Source organism: Triticum aestivum, chromosome 5D (assembly GCF_018294505.1).
Source record: "Triticum aestivum cultivar Chinese Spring chromosome 5D, IWGSC CS RefSeq v2.1, whole genome shotgun sequence".
Classification (NCBI taxonomy): domain Eukaryota; kingdom Viridiplantae; phylum Streptophyta; class Magnoliopsida; order Poales; family Poaceae; genus Triticum; species Triticum aestivum.
The window spans coordinates 332,739,166-332,747,781 of record NC_057808.1 but is presented as its reverse complement, the minus strand read 5'-3'; positions in this window follow the sequence as shown (position 1 = coordinate 332,747,781).

The following is an 8,616-nucleotide window of genomic DNA, read 5'->3' as shown; positions in this document are numbered from 1 at the left end:
GCATGAGAACACCCACACGCGGAGCGTCCTCTCCACGACGACGCCGGCCGGATACCGTCTCTCCGGCATGGTCGGCGGGAGCTCGAAGGTGGGGCCATTGTACTGCATCCTCGCCTCGCTTTGAGAGTGCTCTGGGTTTGGGTGAAGAAGAGAAGGGGGCAGCGCAAATGGATGTGTGGAGAATAGGTGGAGGGGTGGTGGTTTAAATAGGGAAAGGGGAAGGGAAGGGGAGTGGCACCGGCCGTGCTTTGGATTTGCTACGTTCACACGAGCCGCGTTGATCGATATGCCACTTTAATTGCCAACAGGTTTTAATTGCCACGTTGAATAGATGCGAGTGGATCGAAAAGTGTGAAACAATGCTCTACACCGAGGAGACACGCGTGGGAGATGATACGAACCAGCGGCAGCAACCGTCCCTGCGTCCGTGGCGGCTCGCGTGAAAATGAGACCGGTCAGCGTCCGTGACGGCTTGAGTGAAAAAGAGGCTGGTCAGCACATCGTGGCGGCGGGCGGCGGTGCATGCAGGTAGGCTAGCTACGTGCATGCATGCAGGCTAGCTGGACATGTCATGCATGCATAACAGGCTTCTGTTGTTGCGGCGCGCGCACGTCCCAAGTCTAACCACGGCCCAACGAGCTAACCGCGGCACCGTCCGCCGCGACCCCACTCATCAGGTCCAACGGGCGACACAGTCAGCGCGGCCCCACTCGTCAGAGTTAACGGTCAAAGCACTGACCCGACGGCATCCACCGTTTGTGACCAGTTCTGAGGGTTTTGGGCAAGGGAGTGGGAAAAGGTGAGCAAAAGTTAAGAGCGTGGGGATGAATGAGTATGGCTAAGGAACCAGGGGCATAGATGTAAAAATCCCTTTTTTAATTATCTTCCTAAATATGTAAGGCAATTATTGTCATCGTCCTTATATATTCATATCAGTCTCGCTATAAGTCGCAGTCGATGCTATATATGTCCGTCAGATCTTACATCAATATCCGTGCCAAATTTTCTTTTCATATTTTCTTTTTTCTTCTTAAATCTCAGTCGAGTGAGACATAGCCACGCCATAAAATAGGGCTCGGGCGCCATTAATGGAGACGTTGGGAGAGAGGTCGGCAACGGATGGAGGTCAAAGGGTTCTCCTCCCGATAAGCACGCACAGGGGTCTCATCGCACGCCTCCCGTAGTCAAAGAACTACCCCGCACGACGCCTCCTAGCCAATAAAAAAAGGGACGCGTGGCGGCACGTAAATGGTATGTAGACCGCCCACGGTTTCAATAATACTTGTGTTTCCGATTGTAACGTGACATCACTTGTTCCAAAATGACTTTGTTGGTTATTAATGTGTGCGCCTTCGCAAATCGAACAAAAAAATTACCACAACATGTTGGTGCCACGTCATGATATCATGCCAAGTTTCATGATTTTCAGGCAAGTTTTGGATTTACAGGAATTTAAAAACCAAGTTTCTTGATGTTTTCGGCCGAGCCACGACACCTAGATGTTTGAATTCCATTCCCATTTCTTGCATGGGACCTAGAAATTCACCCAAGTACACATAAATGATTTTTAACCAACTTTGGTGCACTATATCATGTGCTTGTAGTGCAAATTTGAATTATGCGCATTAGATACCCACAAACTCAATAATGTATAAAAAGGCCAAACAAACCCGGAATAATTCCAAAATTTAGCACGAAACTCCTATTGGTCTATGTTGCCTCTGTAAAAAAATCAAGTTGGGAAAAGGCAGTCTATGTCGTTTCACACACGAAGGTGACACGTTCCCTCTAAGAACCACGAGGCTTCTTAGAGAAGCTCCGGTTTGCAAGAAGCTTATACCAAAGCTTGTCCCAATTTGGCCAAAAAATTTACCACAATATGTTGGTGCCATGTCATGACACCATTCCAAGTTTCATGATTTTCATGCATGTTTTGGATTTACAGGAATTTAAAAACCAAGTTTCTCAATGTTTCCGGCCGAGCCACGACGCCCAAATGTTTGAATTTCATTCCAATTTCTTGCAATAGACCTATAAATTCACCCAAAGACACACATGTGATTTTTCAACAAACTTTGGTGCACTGGAGCATGTGCTTGCAGTTCAAATTTGAATGATGCACATTAAAAGCCCAGAAACTCAATTAATGCATAAAAAAGGTCAAACGAACCCGGTAATTCCAAATTTTAACACGACACTCATATAGTTCTATGTTGGCTCTGTAAAAATATCAAGAGGGGGGGCAGCGGCGTATGTCGTTTCGCACACAAAGGTGACATGTTTCCCACTCGGGACCACGATCCTTCTTAAGAGAAGCTCCGGTTTGCAAGAAACTTATACCAAAACTTGTCCCAATTCAACCAAAAAAATTACCACAACATATTGGTGCCATGACATGACACCACGCCAAGTTTCATGATTTTCAGGCAAGTTTTGGATTTACAGGAATTTAAAAACCAAGTCTCTCAATGTTTTCAACCGAGGCACGACGCCCAGATGTTTGAATTTCATTCCCATTTCTTGCAAGGGACCTATAAATTCGCCCAAAGACACACATGTGATTTTTGAACAAACTTTGGTGCACTGGAGCATGTGCTTGCAGTTCAAATTTGAATTATGCACATTAAATGCCTACAAACTCAATTAATGCATAAAAAGGCCAAACAAACCCGGAATAATTCCAAATTTTAACACGACACTCATATAGTTGCATGTTCACTGCAGATGTTCTAGCAATTCAAACAACATCCTTTCCCCGCGTAACACCATTTTGTCTTTCAAAACAGAATAAAAAATCAGGTATACCACAAACAGTTTACTAGCAACAATCGTGTGGGATGCGATATAAAATATCTTGGCGCACTGTCTTGTGTGGCTTACACAGGAAGCTTCGTCATCTAGAGTCCATCGCTCGCGCTTGAACCACACTTGCGTGCTAGTTTCTCGCGGCACCAAGCGAAAAAAATTCTGCCACCGCGGAAATATCTATCTCCCCCCACCCCCACGAAAAGCCACATTTCCACTGTTCCTCCTTGCTTTCCAAATTCAAACATTCACTGCTGTTTACTGGCAGCGCTGCCTCCTCACCAGCGACCCTTCTTCTTGCAGTGCCGCCTCCTCGCCGGTGACCCTTCTTCTTGCTACGCCGCCTCCTCACCGGCGACCCTTCTTCTTGCAGCGTCGCCTCCTCGCCAGTGACCCTTTTTCTTGCTGTGCTGCCCTCCTCGCCGATGACCCTTCTTCTCACTGCGTGGCCTCGTCGATATGGTCAGGTAATCCACACCCCACCCACACCATCCTCCTCCTTCCCCATCCCACATGCCCTGACCGACGATGCGACACCTTCCGCCCAAATCACTACCCCGTCCTCCAATTAAGCGCCGCCCACAGCCATTTTGCACGCAATATAGCGTGGAGCTCAGTAGCACCTGGCAGCGAAGAAGCAAATCGTAGCCGCACGTGCGGGTGAGGTCGCGATGGCTGCCATGCGTGCCGGCCGCCAGATCTTGGAGGAGCACCTTGTCTTCGAGGCCACCGTAGACACTGCCACGCGGTTGTCTACTTTAAAATACAGTTCGTGTTGTTTTCTCGAGGCCACCACCAGTGCCTTCTAGTGATTTGTACTCTGTAATGTTAATACACAATCTAATATTCCGAAATGTAATGTCTAGTTAACAGTTTGGTCCAACAATTGCTACATTTTGTAGTTGTTCTCAACCATTCTTGGTTTCATTAATTGTCTTATCTTCTAGTATATGTTCTTTGTTTCCAAGTTGTTTAGCATGCTTGGTTAGGTTAACTGGCTTTTCCATGCATCTCAATTTAATCTGTTGGATCTGCAATTTGTTTATTTTTCATTAATATATCATACTGATAGTATGGCAACTCTCAGTTTACCTGATCAAGATCTTCCTTATATGTGTTGCAGGGAAACAATGGGAGGCACTGAGGTTTACCATCGAGGTTTGCTTATGCACGATCCTTTCGCTAATAGCACATTATTGTGCAGCTGTAGGAATCATTCTAATATTTAGATTTCTTAAAATTTGGTCTTCCACATGTAGGTCCTGCTGTCAGAGGTTTAGACCCACTGTTCGACCCATTTTGCTTATGGGGAAATGAGATGTTCGTGAATATCAGTCAATTCAAGAAACTCAAAATGATTGTTAGGATAAAGAAACTTGCGACGAATAACAGCAAGATCTTTGTTTGCACAATGAAGAAGACATCAGTCAACTATAGGATGGTACTAACTCTTTTACCTTGTTTTTTACCCTTGTGCCATTTCAAAATTTATAACAGCGATTTATGCATATCTTTGTTTTTAGTACTTTCCGAAGCAATTCACCGATGATTACCTCTCAAACCACCTGCATGGTCAAGAGGCGAGGAAGGTATTCATTCAACACCCACGGTACAATATTGAAGTCTTCCTCAAGAGGACGAAGGTTGGGCGGGCAATTATCCATAGCCACTAGCCTAAAGTTGCAAGAACATTCAACATCACTAAAGGCTCAATATTCGCCTTCCGCTTCTGCAGTTTCCCAGATGAGATTCGTCTGTCTATTTACCGTGTATGATGCTACTTTCCAAAGGTTTTCGATGTTGCATGTGAAACTTGGTGCTGTTGTGTAATGGCGTAGCTAGCTATATCCCTATATGGTGTAACTGAGTGCTGAAGCTATCTGATGTAATTCAATTATGAAATCCTGATTGTTGTTATACGGATATGAAATATATGGTGTGTTTTATAAGGAATGTCAATTTGATTACTACATGGATTATCAATAATAGGCCAATTACCGTGCTTATTGGGGTTTTCTGTTGCAGACGGTTTCTCTGACAACACCGTGGGCGATGAACTCATACAACCCACACGGTTTCAAGAAAGTAGGCGTGTTGGATCAATTAACAATCACACACGGCTTCTGCCAGATAACTGTTTGCGTTAGGCCACCTTGCACAAACGTTTCCACATAAAAAAATGTGTGTGATATGCATACGAACGGAAACGATTTTCTGGGATTCACTGTGTGGGATGTACATATGAACAGACACGATTGGCACTGTATAATCACTGGTACGCATCGGTGCTATACAAACGGTTTTTAACCCCTTTCCGCGATGGCATTTGGAACCGTCGCCTAGTGAGTGACGGTGATAGGGGGTCCTTCCCACACGACCCAGAAACCGTCGGGGATAGGGAGCCAAGATGCATATACAGTACTCCTACTCGTTTGTGCTCGCATTGCCATCGCAGTCGGTATTCTATGGTGCTACGTTTACGATGCGCAGCCCATCACAAATGGTTCACTATTATAGAACGTGTATGATAAGCATACAATCACACACATTCTCTTTCCCCAAACCGTATGCGATAACTAATTAAGAAGATTATCTAATCGTCGTATGAGTCTCGGACAGAATTATGAAACGTCGGACCATCGTAACATCGTCGTACACAACAACTATCGCACACGCTATTCTGTGGTGCAACGTTTACGATGCATACTTCATCAGAAACATTTCATGGTTGCAAATCGTGTACGGAAAGGCAACTAACACAAACGTTTAGTTTGCCCGCGCCGTTTGTGATATTGTCTGACATCGCACACGCTTTGCAAACGGCAACTGTGTGCATGCTTGCACACGTTTCCTCTCTGTGAACTGTCTCGGATTATGGTGTATGTCGCAAACGTTTGTGTTTTACCAACCGTGTGTGCCGTAACGACCTGGAGAGCGTAATTTCACCGTAATTTAATTGCTGCTATTTCAAATTGTACCAGATTTGGATTTGAACTTGAATGTATGCTATAGCTTTATTCATATCCATCAGGTTCAAACAACCAATGCATTATTCGATTCATAGGTACATATGTTCAAGAATTACATAAGAACCAAATAAAGAATGATGAACCACAGTTGTATACTTGTACTATTAAAGATGGTAAAGAAAGAGGCGAAATACATTCTGGTTGCTGAACAAGGTGAAGCGGAATGCCCATATTGTGCCCTCCTCCATGCAGAAGGCACGCACGACTCTAGTCCAACCCCTTGTGATGGCCGACCGCCCATCCTTCACGGTCTTCATGAAAACATCTAGATAATCATCGTGTTCTGGTAGAAATACTTTAACCTTTGCATGCCCACCAATCATGTAGTTTGAGAGGTAATCTTGAGTAAACTGCTTTGGCAACCACTGCAAAGGAAAAAAAGATTCAGACATTGTCATCTAACACAACTCATTATGGGCAGTAAAAAGAAGGCTGCAGAGTTCTTACTTACCATCCTGCAGTTCGCTGTTGTCTTGGATAAAGTGTAAACAAATAGTTTAATTGCCATCTTTGGACCCATTTTACTAACAATCTTTATCAGCTTCCTCACTTGATGCTGGTTCATCGATATCTCATTGCCCCATACGCAGAAAGGGTCGAAGCGCGGATCTTTACCAATGACATATGTACCTAAAAGCACCAAGTTAATATTAGAAGCTAAACAACAATTGCACAATGATGTAGTACAACACTCTTTTATAATATCTTATAACATCCAATATACTCACATATTAGATGAATTAACATCTTATATTATGGGTCGGAAGGAGTTTATTGCATTCTTACGAATTATCGACTGATTAACTGCTGTTGTATCCATGGGTTACAGTTAGTTTGAGCTAGTTCGGGCTCAAATAGCCCTAAAGTATATCTAAACATGAGGGCTAGTTTGAGCTAGTTGCATCTATAACCCACCCAAAAAAACTATCCAACCCAAGAGGTGCTAATTGGAGCTAGTTCTCCTAGTGCATTTATTGTCAATCTAACCCTGCCATCCAAACAACTCTTTGGATGGAGTTATTCAGGGTTAGTCATGAGCTAGAAACTAACTCTAACCTCTAGCTAAGTTGAGTATCCAAACAGGGTTGTGTTGTTGTTGTTGTTGTTGTTGTTGTTGCTGCTGCTCTTCTACGTATATCTAGACATCATGAGAACATTAATGTAACACTCTTCCTTGTTGCTATGTAGCCTAGGATTGCATATTTAGACATTAAGTACAGTGCATGTTGCTATGTAGCCTCAGATATATTACATATGGCCCTAGTTAACCTAACGATAAATGGGTTGCAGATATATTCAGTTAAAAGTCCGATTCACCGATTAGTCCCTTATCAGCCCCCGGCCTATATGGTACCAGCTACCGATATCCTGAACAGTGAGCATATATAAGCCATGGGATGAAACTAACCTCGATGGAAAACAGCAGTCGTTCCCAAAATTGTCCTGTGTAGGTACATCGAGAAGCATGTTAAGCACAACAGACTAAACATCAACCAAAATTATCCATGGCAGACAAAATAATCTCCAAAAGATAGCTTCAGTGTGCAGGTTTAAGCATGCTAGTAAAGCAAAACAAGTGGAAAGGTGTGTTAACTGCAACAGGCCTAACATTTAACAACAAGCAAACATAGTCATTCAAACTGGTATTGTGCCGGTCTAAGTACACTGGTTATTGTTAAATAAAAATGGAAAGGCGTGTTAACTACAAGATGCAGCAACCAAATGTAGTCATTCATAGTGGTATTGTTGAAACTGGTACTGATGAAATTGAACTGCACAGTTCATACTTGCACATATAGAACATCACGTTGTGAATAACTGGAATAAACAAGGCATACTACGAACAACCAAAGATAGCATTTGAAACTGGACATATGCTAACTACAAACAACCAAACAATCAAAAAACTTTAAAAGAGGCATATGCTAGCTATGACAGGCTAACAACAAGCAAATATATGCATTCCTATCTGTATGTTTAAAACTGGATTGATGAAATGTACTACACAGTAAATAATTGCACATATAGAGCATCACATTGTGAACAACTGAAATAAACAAGGCATACTGCAAACAACCAGATATAGCAATGAAAATTGGACATATTCTCACTACACTACAAAAGGGACTCTACAAAACAAATCATGGGTTTCCCCCTGTGAAGAGGCACGGCAAAACAAATCATGGTTTTCCTCACTTGTCACAGATGGGCTCGTTCCCATCGGAAGAGCACGGATCGTGGATGCGCTCCATGTTGTCGTAGATGGGCTCCTTCCCCTTGGAAGAGCACGGCTGTAGGGTGCCCTCCCTGATGTCGCAGACGGACGCTTTCCCCTTGGCAGAGTAGATGGGCTCTTTCCCCTTGTAAGAGCCGGAGAGGGTGCCCTCCTCGTGGTCGCCGTCGATGAGGTCTGACTTGGAAGCTGTGGATCCCAAGCCAGCATCGCAGAACATGTCCTTTAGAAATGACAAAAGGGGCTCGATGGTGATGTAGGATGGCAAATTGTTGACAGCGAGCCAGAGGAGATCAGCAGCGGGGCCATGGATGAGATCGACGGCGGTTGAACCCGAGGGGTTGGGGGTGGGCCACTTAACCTGTGACATAGCCCGCCTCAGGACATCGCTATCGATGACCTCGATGTCGTAGCCGGCGGCCGAGACATGCCCGCATACTCTAGCTCGCTGCTTGAGTGCCTGCCGCCAGTAATGGTCATCAGCTTCCTTGGCGACGTCGGGCAAAGAGACCGTGATACACCTCTTTTGGGCCAGTCGCTCCTCGAGCT